Consider the following 15,976-nt stretch of genomic DNA (forward strand, 5'->3'; position numbering starts at 1 on the left):
AAGATATACTCACCATTTCGTGCAGGAGCGCTTCACTATGGCCATCGGCGGCAGGACCCAGGACTCTCTGTCTCTTTGAACTCGCGCATGTGCAGATAGGCTGATTCATCGCGCGAGATCTGAGAGGCAGGGAATGAGAGGAAAGGGCGGGCCAGAGGATCTTACAGAGATGTTCCCTGGCGGCTAATACCGGCTTCCCTCAGATCCGTGGCGGATTCCGTGCATCCCGGGAGCCTGTGTACCGGACTGCAGGCTCACAAGGTAACACACAACCTGTGTGTAGACAATATGTAGACTAGGGATGTCACGATACCAGAATTTGGACTTCGATACCGATACTTCGTTTAGTATTGCGATTTCGATACCAATTTCGATACTTTTGCCAACAGTAATAAAAAAAAAATTCTTCCGTTTTCTGATGTGAGGCGCGACGTGTGATGAATTTTGAACGCGCCTCACATTAATAGTAATTAATCCCATCATGTTTCTCAGTCATATTGGGTTAATGTGCGAGGTACATGATGGGGTTAATTACTATTAATGTGAGGAACATGGAGGGTAAATTCATCGCACCTCGCGCCTCACATTAATAAGTGAATGAAAGCCGTGTTTATTTCATTTTTTTACAGCGTACACATCATAAATGATGCAAAAACATTGTTGTCCGCGCCATTACTGAATGTGTGTATTTTATGTATTGAGACTTATTTTAATGTTTATTGTAAAAAAGGTGAAGGTGTATTTTTTTAAAAATTTAACAATACTTTGTTTTTACTTTATTTTTAAACTTTAATGTACTGACATATATCAGATATGTGCCAGTACATTAACCTGTGGACGGATAATACACAGGCAGTTGTTAGGACATACTTGGGTATGTCCTAACAACATGAAATATGGTAAGACAGCCCTGGGGTCCGTCAATAGACCCTGGGCTGTCTGCCCATATATGGTATGGCCCTCGATCGCGTCAGGAATTCCCTGTGACGCGATCCAGGGGCATCCCCCCTTCTCACTTTCCCCTGAATGCTGCAGTCAGCTGTGATCGCAGCATTCAGGGGAATAACGGCAGAGATGAGAGGTTTCTCTGATCTCCGCCGTTATAGAGCGGGGCTGCGGCTGTGTAATACAGCCATTGCCCCGCTCCTGACAGGAAGTGCGCGCGCGGTCAGCATGAGGTGATGCGGCTGGCGCTGCACTAATGAGCGGCAGTTCAGGCACTGAAGACAGAACATGGGGGTGTTTTGTAGCGCGCCCGCCATGTTCTGTCTCCAGTGCCGCCGCTCATTAGTGCAGCGCTGGCCGCATTGCATCATCCTGACCCCGCGAACTTATCATGACTCAGGAGCGGGGCTGTGGCTGAATTACACAGCCGCAGCCGCGCTCCCATACATTCATGTGTTACTATACTGAGCTGTGCGGCTGCATCGTGCATCCCTAATGTAGACAATATCCGGCATATAAGACGACCCCACACTTTTGACATTTTTTTAAGGGTGTAAAAAGTCGTCTTGTACGCCGATATATACGGTATATTCAAGCAGAAACTGTCCAAATACTCACAAATTCAATGGATGCAAGAATTGTGAAGGTGATATCAAAGAAGGGGTCCTATGTTAACATGTAACTTGGCCTGTTAAGTTTTTTTTGATTGAGAGAGCTTTTGATTTCTCTAAATATGACCTCCTGATGCTGCAAGTTCAACAAATTACCATTTTAGTTTTCTTTACAACCTTTAAAATGTTTTGATCTCTGTTGTGCATAATAATTTGAAACAGTGCATTTTGAGGTTTTTACTTCTAAAAAAAAATTCTGTTATCTTTAGGAGATTTGTTCAATAAAATTTGCATTATACTCCAACGGTTGATGGCTTGAAGATTATACTGACTGTCATTTGCATCGACTATTTAGGAAAATCAGCGAAAAATAACATTTGCATAATAATTTGGAACGCGGTGTATAGAGAATCTGTCACCTCTCCTGACATGTTTATTATGGGAAATCCTTGTATTTCAAAAAAAGTCTTTCTGAAGTCCAGGACTGATAAACAATTCCCCTTGTCAGGAGGATGTGTCCCTACACAGTGTGATACTGTCAGTAATTGTAACACCCATTTGTTAGTGCTTGCCCAAAAAGGTAGTGTTAAAAATAGTTACGGCGCGGCAGGGCGGAAGGGGGGCCCAAGTTTGGGTAACAGCCCAGGGCCCATGGTCTACTTAATCCGCCACTGCAATAGCCACAATACATATGTGTGTCCCCTAATTTTTTTAATGTATATGTATATATAGGAGACAGCATATATATAGCTCTACGACCCTATAGCAATGGATAGGATTAGATACACTGGCTCAGCATACTTTATCACACATGATAGGATTAGATATAGGGCCCAGCTCGTTGACATTGCGGCTCCATCGCTGAACCCAGGAAAGGTACGTATAAGTATTGTTTTGCTTTTTTAAGTGTTACTAATTATTTTTGTGTGTTTGTGTTTTTTTACAAGTTCGGTTATTGGACTTTGGATTTGAGGACTACTTCGATGACGGCGTTTTTTTTATTCTCAATAAAATGGTTAATGAGGGTTGTGTTTTTTTTTTATTTCAATAAAATATTTTTTCTATTTCCTTTTATTAATTAAAAATTTATTACTAACGCTTTAGTAATGGCTGGTGGCTGATTGACAGTGTCAATTACTAAGGCAGGGCTTAATGTTAGCCAGTGAAAAGGTTAACACTAAACCCCCATTATTACCCCGCTACCCACCGCCAGTACCCGACCATCTGTAGCGAGGGTTAGGCAGTGGGGTCGCCGCAGGCTGCTATTATTAGGCTAGGATAGGCCAGAAACAGTGGCCCTTCCCAACCTGGTAATGCTAGCCTGCTGCTGCTATGTTGTATCTGGCTGGTTATTTTTTTATTTTTTGTAAATTACTTGGGGTCCCCCTCATTTTTTATAACCAGTCAGATACAACATAGCAGCCTAGCATTACCAGGGTGGGAAGGCCCACTGTTTTTGGACTTTCCCAACCTAATAATATCAGTCTGCAGTCACCCCAGTACCCGACCATCACTACAGATGGTCAGGTACTGGATCGTACCCGGCTCTTCCCGGCACCTCTGGTGGTGGTGGGTACCGGGGTAATAGTAGCGGTTAGTGTTAGCCTCTACACCGATTAACACAAAGCCCTGCCTTAGTAATGGACGCTGAGGCCAGAGGCCATTACTAAGGTAGTTATAAATGTAAAAAAAAATACAAATACATAAAAAAATATTTTATTGAAATAAAATCCCACACATAACCCTCGTTTAATAATTTTATTGAGAATAAAAAAAAGCCGTCAATGAAGTAGTCCTCAAATCCGACGTAGTCCAACGACCAAACCTGTAATAAAAACACAAACACACAAAAAATACCATTAGTAACACATTGTGGTAGACATAGATACAGGGTCCAGCAGACAGGATCACACGTGGGCCATGTATCTAAACCTACCATGTGGTTGGCTTAGATACGGGGCCCAGCAGACAGGATCACACCATCTAAGCCTACCACATGGTGGGGTTGTTCAGTCCCTAAAAATTAATGGCCTATCCTCAGGAAAGGCCATCAATAGCTGATGCGTCGGGGTCCGACTGTCAGGTCCCCCCCAATCAGCTGTTTTGAAGGTGGTGCAGCGCTCGTAAGAGCAGTGCTTCCCCTTCATTCCGGTCACTTGCTCATGCGATTCACAGTGTGAGCAAGTGACCAGAATGAAGGGGAAGCAACACTCGTACGAGCGCTGCACCCCCTTCAAAACAGCTGATTGGCAGGGGTCCCGGCAGTCGAACCCTGACCCAATAAGCTATTGATGGCCTATCCTGAGGGGGACCCCAATTTTTAGGGACTGGACAACCCGGGGCCCAGCAGACTAAGGGTATGTTCACACGGCCTATTTACGGACGTAATTTGGGCGTTTTTGCCCCGAATTACGTCCGAAAATAGCGCCTCAATAGCGCTGACAAACATCTGCCCATTGAAAGCAATGGGCAGACGTTTGTCTGTTCACACGAGGCGTAATTTACGCGCCGCTGTCAAATGACGGCGCGTAAATAGACGCCCGCGTCAAAGAAGTGACCTGTCACTTCTTTGTCCGTAATTGGAGCCGTTATTCATTGACTCCAATGAATAGCAGCGCCAATTACGTACGTAATTGACGCGGCGTTCAAGCGCCTGCACATGCCGTTACGGCTGAAATTACGGGGATGTTTTCAGGCTGAAACATCCCCGTAATTTCAGCCGTTACGGACGCCCTCGTGTGAACATACCCTAATAGTATACTTACCCTCCTCTTCGGCTCCGGTCGCAGCAAAGGTCCTGATTCCATCCTGCGTCGGGATGTTGTGCGCGCCGCACAGCATCGTGATGCAATGACACGAAGAGACTTCAGGACCTCCGCTGCTCCCCGGGACGAGGAGTGTAAGTATACTGTCAGTTACTATAGTAACAGGGGCAATAGCGACCGCTGCGACCCCTATAGTTACACCACTGCCTGTGAGGAGTTTTTGTGCTGACCATGGTTAGCTTTGACGTCTTATTTTCTTGTCCCCCATACCCGCTGCTCCTCCGGGATTGGAGTCACGTTAAGTCATTTGTTATTTCACTAGGGCTTTTATACATTAAACCTTTTATTTTGTTTATCTTGTTACCTTATTTTTTCTTATTTTCTACAATAAACTGCTCATTTATCTTATTATTGACTTGCCTTCGAGGCATCAATTTGGGCATTGGGATCGTTAAGAGACCTCAGTGTTACAACCTCCTAGGCTGCACCTTGTGTCTGGCTCTTAAACTGCCATTTATAGAATAATGGCGCGAAGGGTAAGCACTTGGAGTGCTATGATCGGGTTGATATGTAAACTATATATGATACCACTAGGAGGGGATACCACTAGGAGGGCTTGTTTTAAAAAATACAACTTATTGCTAATGAATTCTTTAATGCCATGCATTCATGATAGATAGATAGATAGATAGATAGATAGATAGATAGATAGATAGATAGATAGATAGATAGATACTTTATTTATCCCCAAAGGGAAATTGGTTTACAGTTGGAACTCCCATTTATAGTACATATTATACAAAAACAATACAACATACATCGACAACATATAATAAAATATGTATTAAAAAGCATCATCACACACTACAAAAACATATTATAAAGTGCAATAGCTTTTGGCATAAAAGATCTTTTAAATCGTTCTTTCCTACATCGAAATTGTAGCAATCGATCACTAAAACGGCTTTGCTTATCGATTAAAATGCTATGCAACGGATGCAATTCCTCTAATTTAATTGCACTAATCTTCCTTAATAACCTTTTATTTAATACCTCCTCAAATAAAGGCACCTCACTAACCATGATCGCTTTTCCCTTTTTGATCACCTTATTCAATTTATTCTTTTCAGCTTCTCTAATGTTACCTCCCCAACAGACAGCACCATAAAATATAACGCTAGCGACCACAGAGTTATAAAACAGTAATATCATTTTATCACATACATTAAACGAGCGCAAATTACGTAAAAAATACAACCGGCTCATTGCCTTTTTGTACACCTTTTCTGTATTCTCGATCCAATCCAATTTCTGGTCCAGATATATACCCAAATATTTGTACGATGTCACTCTCTCCACTTCCTGATTTAGAATAGAGACTGGCACCACTATCTCTTTTTTCCTGCGTAAATCAATAATCATTTCTTTTGTTTTTCCAATATTTAATTCCAACCCATTATCCACACTCCATTTAACAAATTCAGATATCACATCCCTATATTCTTTATCACATCCTCCCTTTACTGCCCCCATAATAATGAATCATAGTACGGGGACTATACCTTTTATCTTCATATGCCTGTTGGGGTCTTATCTTCAAGTAGTTAGGGAGATTGTTGCTTGATGCCTTTATATTCTAACAATTTCCGTTGGTAAGTGATCTTGTTAGAATAAAAAAACAAAACAACAAACTATTCATGGTTGCAATGACAGCATCTGAATGCTTTATTCTGGTAACCCTGACCTGGCCTTTGTGATTTGCTGGTCTCTGGGCATGCGAAATAGTGTTTGAGAGATTCTGGTGCATGCGCAGTAGGGGGCACATGGCAGTGATTACTTTCTGAATCCTGTCACATTTACTAGGTGGGGTTATTTTTAATTAGGGGAGGTGTTTAATGGATTCACTATAAGTAATATTTGTTGTAAGTGACATCTGCTCAGTATATGAAGAGACTACGATAGGTGATATATTCTACACACTTGTGTGGGTTGAATTGTGGCTTGTCTTTTTTCAGATCATTTGGAATAGCTAACAGCCATGAGGTTACTGTCACTTTATGCAATTAACATTTATTTAGAGGTCTAGTCTGGGGTCTGGATTATTTAGGGGTCTGGTCTGAGATCTGAATTTGTGTTGCTATAGAGGGTAGGAATGGTCAGTAAAAGCGAGGGACGAAAGACGTCTGGGCAGCAAACTCTACAGTCTTTGGGAGAAGTCGTCATGGCTGTCCGGGTCGGATGGAGAAGAAAAGGAAAATGAACTTCTCCAATTAAAGTAAACGTCACCTGTGAGTCACTGGATATAATTGTTGTTGATTCTGCCCGTGTCTAGTCAGTACTTTATCCTCTTGTATAGTCTGCATCGTGATGATACTTTGTACCTGTGTATAACTTGTATCTGACCACTATATAGTCAATGTATTGTGGCCCATATTGGTTATATTGATTTTTTTGATAGTGGTAGTGTACAGTATATGCCTGTCCCAGACTGTGTGAATAGGTGTTTCTGTCATCCACTTTTATTTTAGGTATTTTGTTGAAGATGTGGCTTACATATTTAAGGGTGTGAAATGAAGGGTGCTGAATTTTTTCGGCCCCTTGTATTTTAGACACATGTCCAAAGTTGTCTGTGTATATGGATGGCTAGCTTTATTATTAAGAAGAACACTTATCTCATTAACAGTTTCCTATTGAATTATCAAATACTTTATAAGTTTTAATTGCAATCCAAATAAAATCATATTATGATTTTTGGAATGTTACAGTAATTTTTTAAGAAACATTTTAAGTAGTTTATTGCATTTTATATTGAACTACTGTTAAGGTTAGGGCTAGGTCGAATAAAATTAACTGAAAATCAATCCACTGTAATTAAATTAAATCAATAGTCTTTGGATTTACATATCTATGTTGTAAAATAGCTTTGCTTTGAAAAAGTGGAATTAATCCTGAGAGAAAGTTTTTTGTGAAATTTTGCAAGTTTAATTATTTTATTTACATTTATACTTAGAAACGTTTAATGGTCTCAGGCCTTGTGATTGTCGCGATTGTCATGTGACTTTTCCAGTTATAATTATAATTTTGTGATAATTTCATAATTTTACTACGACTTATGGGCAACCAAAGGGCAGGATAACTAAGGCTTGTTTGTCCCTTTCAGGCAGGTTTAACCCTTTCCCTGCTAAGGATGAATATCATACATCCTTACAGGGAGGAACTTCAGTATCCAAGGACGTATCTCATACGTTGTTGCTCCTAAAGGCTAAAGCTCAAGCTAGATCACAGCTCTAGCTCTAGCCAGCATGCCTACAGTGTCCAGGGAAAGGAGGAGTTGCTGGGATCCTCTACCTGTTCCTGTATGGCTGCAGATGACTCCAGGGAGAGGGGTAACATGAACTTCTGTACTCCAGGGGTAATATGAATTTTGTGATAATTTCATGATTTTACTATGACTTATGGGCAAGCAAAGGGTAGGATAACTAAGGCTTGTTTGTCCCTTTCAGGCGGGTTTAACCCTTTCCTTGCCAAGGATGAATGTCATACGTCCTTGTAGGGAGGAACTTCAGTAGCCAGTATGTATTTCATACGTTGTTGCTCCTAAAGGCTAAAGCTCAGGATAGATCACAGCTCTATCTGGGATCTAGCCTGAGTTGGAGCAGGTTGAAGTGAGAGCTGCATATATTTGCAGCTCTCACTTTAGTCCGCATAGAGAAGGTGAGGGGCGCCAGCATGCTGGAAGTGTACAGGGAGAGGAGGAGTTACTGGGATCCTCAACCTGTTCCTGTATCGTTGCAGATGACTCCAGGGAGAGGGCATACATGAACTTCTTTTCATGTTATCACCCCCCCCCCCTTATCAATCAGAGAGCATTCTTGCTCTTTGATTGTTACATATGGGGGTCTCCTTTTCTAGAAAAGGGGTTATAAGATGAGCAGTTGCTCATATAATCACCCCTCTGCACCTAAATAGACAGTTTAGTGACTCCACGACCCGGACATTTACCATCGTCTGGATCACGATGTCAAATAGGTCACACCAAGCACAAGCACCACATGCACACACAAACATCAATAAAGTTTATACTATTTGTGAGAGGGATTATATAAAATCCAATTTACAGACTTGTAATATGCTGTACATTGCAACAGTATAAAAAAACAAAACAAATAAAAACCCCAAAAGGCATAAAGAGGAAATTTAAGTAAATGCTACATATAATAATTTACAAGTGACTGCATGTTAGAACACAAAAATGTAAAAGAGGGGTTCAGTGTGAAATAGTGTTATTGATGTTGTACTGGTGAAAAATCAAATTTTACAGTGCCTACTGTCATGCCAAGAAATTGTTATATGAACATAATTCATGGCCCTGAGCTAGGTGCCATTAATATGACTCTGGTGTCGAATGCCGGTGCTATGGTTTTGACACTGGTGCCATGTATCAGTTCTATACTATGACAACGCTTGTGCCAAATTATTAGCAAATTAGTATGCCTGATGCTAAGTACACTGTGCTGGCTCTAGAGGCAAAATCCAATAACCAGCAACTGATTCTGAGAATGCTGATTTAGTGCTGCATCCTCTTCACTGTTTTATCCCGCACAGTGGTGCCCCGGGACATTCACTATGCAAGAAACTGCAGCACGATCCTAATTTAAGTGAGTGGGGTCGGCTGCAGTTCCCTGCACTGCCAAGTAACTGGGAGCGCCGGTGTGAGTGGAACACATAAAAGGGGACACAGCACTAACTTAAGATTGCGGCCTCCTCATTCTTAGCATCGGTGGGGGTTCCCAGAGGTCAGACCTTAGAAATATGCCATCAGTTTATAAAATGGGATTAACCATTTAATATGGGGATATTCCAATACCCTGTAAGTCACATGCAGTGACAGGCGTCTTGCATGTCACTGGTAGGGAAACATTCACCTACAACATATAGGGATGCCAAAATTGTTTGGTGCCCCCCTAAACACCAAGTAATACATGCATGCTTGGCATATGGATTTGAAGTTTAGTGGCTCTGGCATCAGCCTTCTTCATCTGCTGCCAAAAGAGTGTGTATCCCCATAATTATTAAAATGTCATTATTAACTCTTTATGCTAGAGGCAGTGGTGCCCCCTCCCACACCCAGTCTCCGAACACATGCTACACCAGCTTCCCCCCTTTACAACTTTCTTGCAGTATGTAATGATTTTATAATAGAAACATCATTATTTCAGGTGGCTGCAGACATAAACTAACGTGTATATAAATTATTCATTCGAATATGGGTGTTGGTCTGTACATCTATGTGTGTCTCTCATTATCTGATCATGAAAATCATGTTGGAGCTGCTGCTGAACTTCATTAAACATAATAAAGTCATTATTGTTTTTTTACTGTATTTGCATAATGTCCATAATCAGGTAAAGGAGTTGAACACAAATATTCACAGCAAGAGGTTCTGGGTTAAAAAACATCATTGTCATGCAAGAAACTTCTTGAAACACTAATGTATATCATTTTTCAGGATAAATAGGGCAATCAACGTCCATCTGACACCTACTAGAGCTCTGATACAGTACAAGACTTGTACATTATTATCATTCATCTGCTAAGGAGTCAATTTCATGTAGATGTGTTTGGACTTTCTATATTGAATGACTATTTATGCCTTAATTAAATCTCAAAAGAACTTGGAAACTTGGTATCGTTTGCAGCTTGTTGTACCTGAAACTGCTCTCTGAAAAGGTCATTGTGAAACTTCTGTAGTAAAAATGGCAAGTTATGCTTTTAATGTGTTTTTTTTTTTAAAATAGGGAAGTACAGTGTAGAAGGTCTTGTATCCAAAGTAGTAACAGATGTAAAATTCAGTATGCATTCATGACAACTGGGAAGATCAAGGACAATCCATGCGGAATATCATCAAATGCTATGGCTGTAACCATTTCCCCTAACTTTTTAAAACACTGTAGTAGTGTTTAGTTTTAGTTTGGGTCATTTAGGGACTGTCTCTCACAGGCGACTTTGTTTGGTAGGTGTAGCTATTTTTATGTACGGTCGTTTTATGACACATCTGTGTGTTCCCCCTTTAGGCAGGATTCACACAAGCAGTTTGCACGCACTTCATTTGCACGGCATTTCATAGTCAGTAGAGATTTTGAGTTCTTCATGAATGTGAGGTATTTATGTTTGATCACAGAACAGCGAGTAAGGAATTCAAAACATGTTTCCAAGAAAGTCTAAAAACACTGAAAGTGATATGTAATCCAGTTGTTAACTGCAGGATTCACAACAGACATAACACTGCCACTTGAAGATGGCAAAAGTAAATTTTAGTTGCATACTATATAATACATTGTGTTATACATGTTCTTGACCAACGTCTAAACTGTTAGGCCTTATGCACACGACCGTGGTGTTTTTCTGGTCCGCAAATTCCAGGACCGTGTTCCGTGGAATGTCATCCGCAGTTCATCCGTATGTAATCCGCAGTTCATCCGTATGTAATCCGCAAAAATGCGGATGAAAAAAAAAAAAAAAAAAAGGACTTTTAAACAGGATGCCAAAAGCTTGGTCAAACCCCCTTTAGAAGGTCACATGATCGCTCTGGAGCCATTTCCTGCTGCATTTTTCCTGATCTTTGCTTTGTGCGAGTTCAGTGAGATTGCGCTGCTGATATAGCTGTGGTTTTTGTCAGTTACTCACTGCGAACATGTCTTCTGATGATGTGGATGATGTACTCCTGCACTGGCTCCTCTCCAGGCGATTTGGACAGCAACCACCAATGCTGGACGAAGAACCGAGGAGGAGGAGGAGATATTGGGTTCACCCCATTATCTCACAACGGCTTAGGAAGGGGCATTTTAACATGCTCTACTCAGACCTGCGGCAGCACCCGGACAAGTTCCTCAGCTACTGCCGTATGTCCGTGCAAACTTTTGACTGTCTGCTGGCAGACCTTCGTCCTGGACTGATCTTCCAGGACACCACCATGAGACGTTGCATTTCTCCAGAGGAACGCCTGATGGTCACTCTGAGGTAAGAAAACCTAAATCCCCTTCTACGACATGTCTCTACCCTGCAATCAATATTAGTATACTTGTCCCCTGTTCATATTGCCGCCTTGCCACCGTGCTGCAGATATTTTTCCTGTATGTGCATATTTTGTTATATATGTTTTTTTTTTTTTAACAGATTTCTTGCTACCGGCAACTCCTTTGCATCGCTACATTTCCAGTTTCTGCTGGGGTGCTCCACTATTTCGAAGATTGTCAAGCTTACCTGCGAAGTCATCTGGCAGCAACTTCGAGCAGCAGTTATGCCAAAGCCCAAGCCAGAGGACTGGATTCGGATTGCCGATGGCTTCTTCCAATCAGCACAGTTTCCCAACTGTGTTGGTGCGCTAGATGGTAAGCACATCCGCGTAAAAAAGCCTGCTCACTCAGGGTCACAGTATTTCAATTATAAACAGTTTTTCTCGGTGGTGCTGTTGGCCTTGGCTGACAGTGACTATCGGTTTATAATTGTCGATATTGGGGCCTATGGAAGCTCTGCGGATGCTGGCATCTTCAGGGCTTCCAGAATGGGTGAACGGCTAGCATCTAACCAGCTCGACCTTCCGGAACCTAGACAGCTTCCAGGATCTACAGGACCACCAGCACCCTTTGTCATTGTGGGTGATGAAGGTTTCGGACTGTCCCCTCACCTGATGCGTCCATTCCCTAGGCGTGGCTTAGATGAACAGAGGCGCATTTTTAACTACCGCCTTACACGTGCAAGACGGTATGTGGAGTGCGCCTTCGGAATTCTAAGCAGCAAGTGGCGTGTGTTCCAGAGCTCCATTCAGATGAATCCTGAAAATGTGACAAAGGTTATACAAGCGTGTGTTGTCCTCCACAATTTTCTGAGGATTCATGAGTCGGCAGTGGACGCAGAGCTGAACCATTTCTCTACTAATTACATCCCTTTGGACTACACACCACATGGAAGACCTGGAGTGTCTGGACTGGCAGTCCGTAATTTGTATACAGACTATTTTGTATCACCTGAGGGAGCAGTTCCTTGGCAAAGGGATGTGCTTCGTCTGCCAAATTAAAATTTGAGAGGGACTGTTGTATTTCCGGTTTATGTTACAAATGTTAGTAGTTAAAGTTGCAGTAGTAGAGTAGGGACTCGCAAGAGAATGAGGACCCTTGACGCGGGTTGCGAGCTAATGTATTTCTGTTTTTTTTTTTTAAATTCTTTATTAATTTAAAAAAAAAAAAAAAAGCGATTATTTGCATTTGGCAGAAATGCAGACCAATACCTCATTATGTTTTGCAATAATAATAAAGACAAACACATAATTAACTATAAACTTATTTTATTTCTTGCATAAAATAGTGTCAACAAACATAAACAAAACAATGTTATATAACTAAATTATAAATTGTAAAAGGATTGCGAAGGTGCAGGTTCATGATGTGGTCGTGGAACTGCCTCCCCCTGCTGCATGTGCCCATACTGTTGCTGAGAAGGTCCTGGCATGCCATAAACTGAACGATCGTCACTGAATAGTGGCATTGAGTCTACATATGACGGATGCTGGATGCCTTGCGCGGTTGCTGCAGGTGCTGGAGGGACAGAGTTGAAGGTGCTTGCATCACACCCCCGTCTATGAAACTCGATGGCCTGATGCATTGCACGTGGGTCAGGATGTGTCGCAAATATTTCCACGACTTCCATTAGTGCTGTTTGGCACCTTATCTGTCTGGAAATTGGCACTCTTTTAAGAATATTAGAGAGAGCGCGACAGAAGGTGCCCTCTTCAGTTTCAGTAGCTCTTTTCTCCAAGTGCTCTAATACACGCAAGTCGACTTCCTGCCTTGGCTCTGTACGTGTTGGACCTTTGGCAGAACGTCGACGTTTACCTCGGGGTATAATTTCTTCGTCCGCGGCACAGACTGGATTATCCACTGTTGTTGGTTCCGCTGTCACAGGAGTGGAAGTGGACCTAGCAGTCCCCAAAGCTACGTCAGGCTCTTAAATTTGAGTCTCATCAGAGTCTTCTTCTTCCTCCAGATTATCCTTGGTTCTGTTTGAAAATGAAAACATAATGTTAGGGAATTTTTGTAGTAATTTAACGTCATGTCTACAGCTGGGCAAATACACTATGTATGCATCACTACATGCAGAGCCCTAACTAGGAAAGACAGGGCCGCATAGCAAACTTTTGACTGGGGCCATCCCTCCACTGGGTGTCACCCCCCCTTGTAGATAGTGCCTTTTTTGCTGCCCCCACCCCTGTAGATAACGCCATACAGCCCCACACTGTACACTGTATGGCATTATCTACCGGGGTACTATATGGCGTTATCTATAGGGGGACTGTACGGCGTTATCTAGTGAGGGGGCTGTATGCCGCTAACGCCATACAGGCCCCCCTCCCCGCCCCCCGGACAAATGCCACCTATAGTGTGTCCTACAAATACATGCCTTATCGCTGGCAGCGATAGGGTGAAGGGGGGACTGAAAGTCCCCTTAAGTTCTGCCGTCTGCACATCTCCCAAAAATTGAAAGGAGCGCTGGTTATGTATGCGCACAAGCACGACTTTGGCTCCATTCATTTTGACGGAGCTGGCGAAAGTACGAGGTTTGGGATGGAGAAGTTCAGGGTACTTTCTGTCCCCCGTTCTCCCTGTCAATGCCAGCGATCACACATGTATCCCCTATTCAGTGGTTAGGGGATACATGTCTGTTGTTTAATGTCAGAGCGGGGAGATACCTCCCTGCTCAGCCGTAGTGTTCAGTTGCGTCCCGCTGTAGCCGTTATAGCGGCTGCTAGCGGAGCCTCCGGACATGGTGGAGTCCCCTCATGCCGCGGTCCCCGTAGCAGTCGCTACGGCTGCTACAGCGGTACTTACACAACTGGCTACATGGGCAGACTACAATGATCAAAGTATATAAGCAATACTTACGGGCCAACCTGCATTACATCAAGAAGAAACGAAAGTTGTTTGGTGTACATGTATGGCTTTTTTTTCAGACGTCCGTCTCCGCTCTTCCCCTTGTCATTCATCTCACGCTTTAATTGGTCTCGGCACGTGTTCCAGCGTGTTTTGACGTTTTCGACTATGATATAAAATAAACCAATCACAGATCAACATTTTAGAAGAGTACATTACTAGATATTAGGAAATGTTGTTTATTATATGAAAATGATGCTGCAAATTTTTGTTGTTTACGCAACAAATCTGCACCTACATTTGCATATTTGACAGGTAATTCCGACGTTGCAGAAACTACAGCAGACTTGCCACGTTTTCCATGTGCCCACACGACAGCGTCCGTAACGGCTGAAATGACGTTGCTGGTTTCAGGAGAAAACATCACCCGGAATTTCAGCCGTAAAGGCATGTGCTGGCGCTTTAACGCAGCGTCCTTTACGGACGTAATTGATTTTCATAGGAGCCCATGAATAACGGCTCCAATTATGGCACAAGAAGTGACAGGTCACTTCTTTGACGCGGGCGTCTATTGACGCGTAAATATACACGCCGCTTGAACACACAAACGTCAGCCCATTGCTTTCACTGGGCAGATGTTTGTCAACGCTATTGCGGCGTATTTAGCGTGCGTAATAGAGGTCAAACACCCCCGAATTACGTCCGTAATTAGTGTGTGGGAACATACCCTCATAGTGACATGTCACGTTTTGATCGGTGCTGTTCAGAGCCATGAGACCCCCACAATCTCACGTGCACTTCTGCAGCTTCATTTCAGCGATTGGTGGGTGTTTCAGTGATCCAACTGCCAACAATCAAAACGTCAGGCATGTCATTATGACATGACAGGAGTACTCAGAAACCGCATCAAGGTGTGAAACTTACCCATGCGCTTCTTTTGCACTTTAGTTGCCTTCTCCCACTCGGTAAGATGCACCTCACTGCAGACCTCCTGCCAGGCAAGATCTTTCAGATTCCTGTCTGCATATTCTTCCACCCGCTTATCCCACAGACAGGGCTTGTGCTGGACCAGGATGATTAGTTTCTCCACGTTTATTGAAGCCATGCTGCTCTCTGCTGCTCTCTGCTGCTCTCATGCACTGTCTCCAGACTTCACGACGACAGAACTCATTCCCGGTCGTCGCCTAGCAACACTTCCGCAAATCCGCAAACTGCGGATGACACACGGCGGTGTATCCGCAATTTCCACGGGCCCATTGACTTCTATTGGCATGTCCGCACCGCATTTGCGGCCCATAATAAGACATGTCCGGAGTTTCTGCGGCACGGATGTGCGGACATGCGGAGAGCCGTGAAAACACGGATAGTGGGTATGGCCACATAGAAATGAATGGGTCCGCAATTAACCCGTGGATTTGCGGTTGAATTGCGGACGCAAAAACACGGTCGTGTGCATGAGGCCTTAAAGCTGATGATTTTATGGCTATGTTTTGCCTAGGACTGTTTAAAGAGGACCTGTCACCTCACCTCTCCTGATTTTAGTAAATGCTTGTATTCTCCATGAAATTATGCCTCATTTCTTAGGAATTAATATTACTATTATTATTATTTTTTAGAATTATTATTACCAAACACCTCTCATGGTGTCCTGATCTTTTAAACTTTGTTTATAAATAAAATTAGGAACATTGATACCTTTAAACGATTTATCAGCGCTGGATCAAATTTC

This window comes from Rhinoderma darwinii, chromosome 4 (assembly GCF_050947455.1).
Source record: "Rhinoderma darwinii isolate aRhiDar2 chromosome 4, aRhiDar2.hap1, whole genome shotgun sequence".
Lineage (NCBI taxonomy): Eukaryota > Metazoa > Chordata > Amphibia > Anura > Rhinodermatidae > Rhinoderma > Rhinoderma darwinii.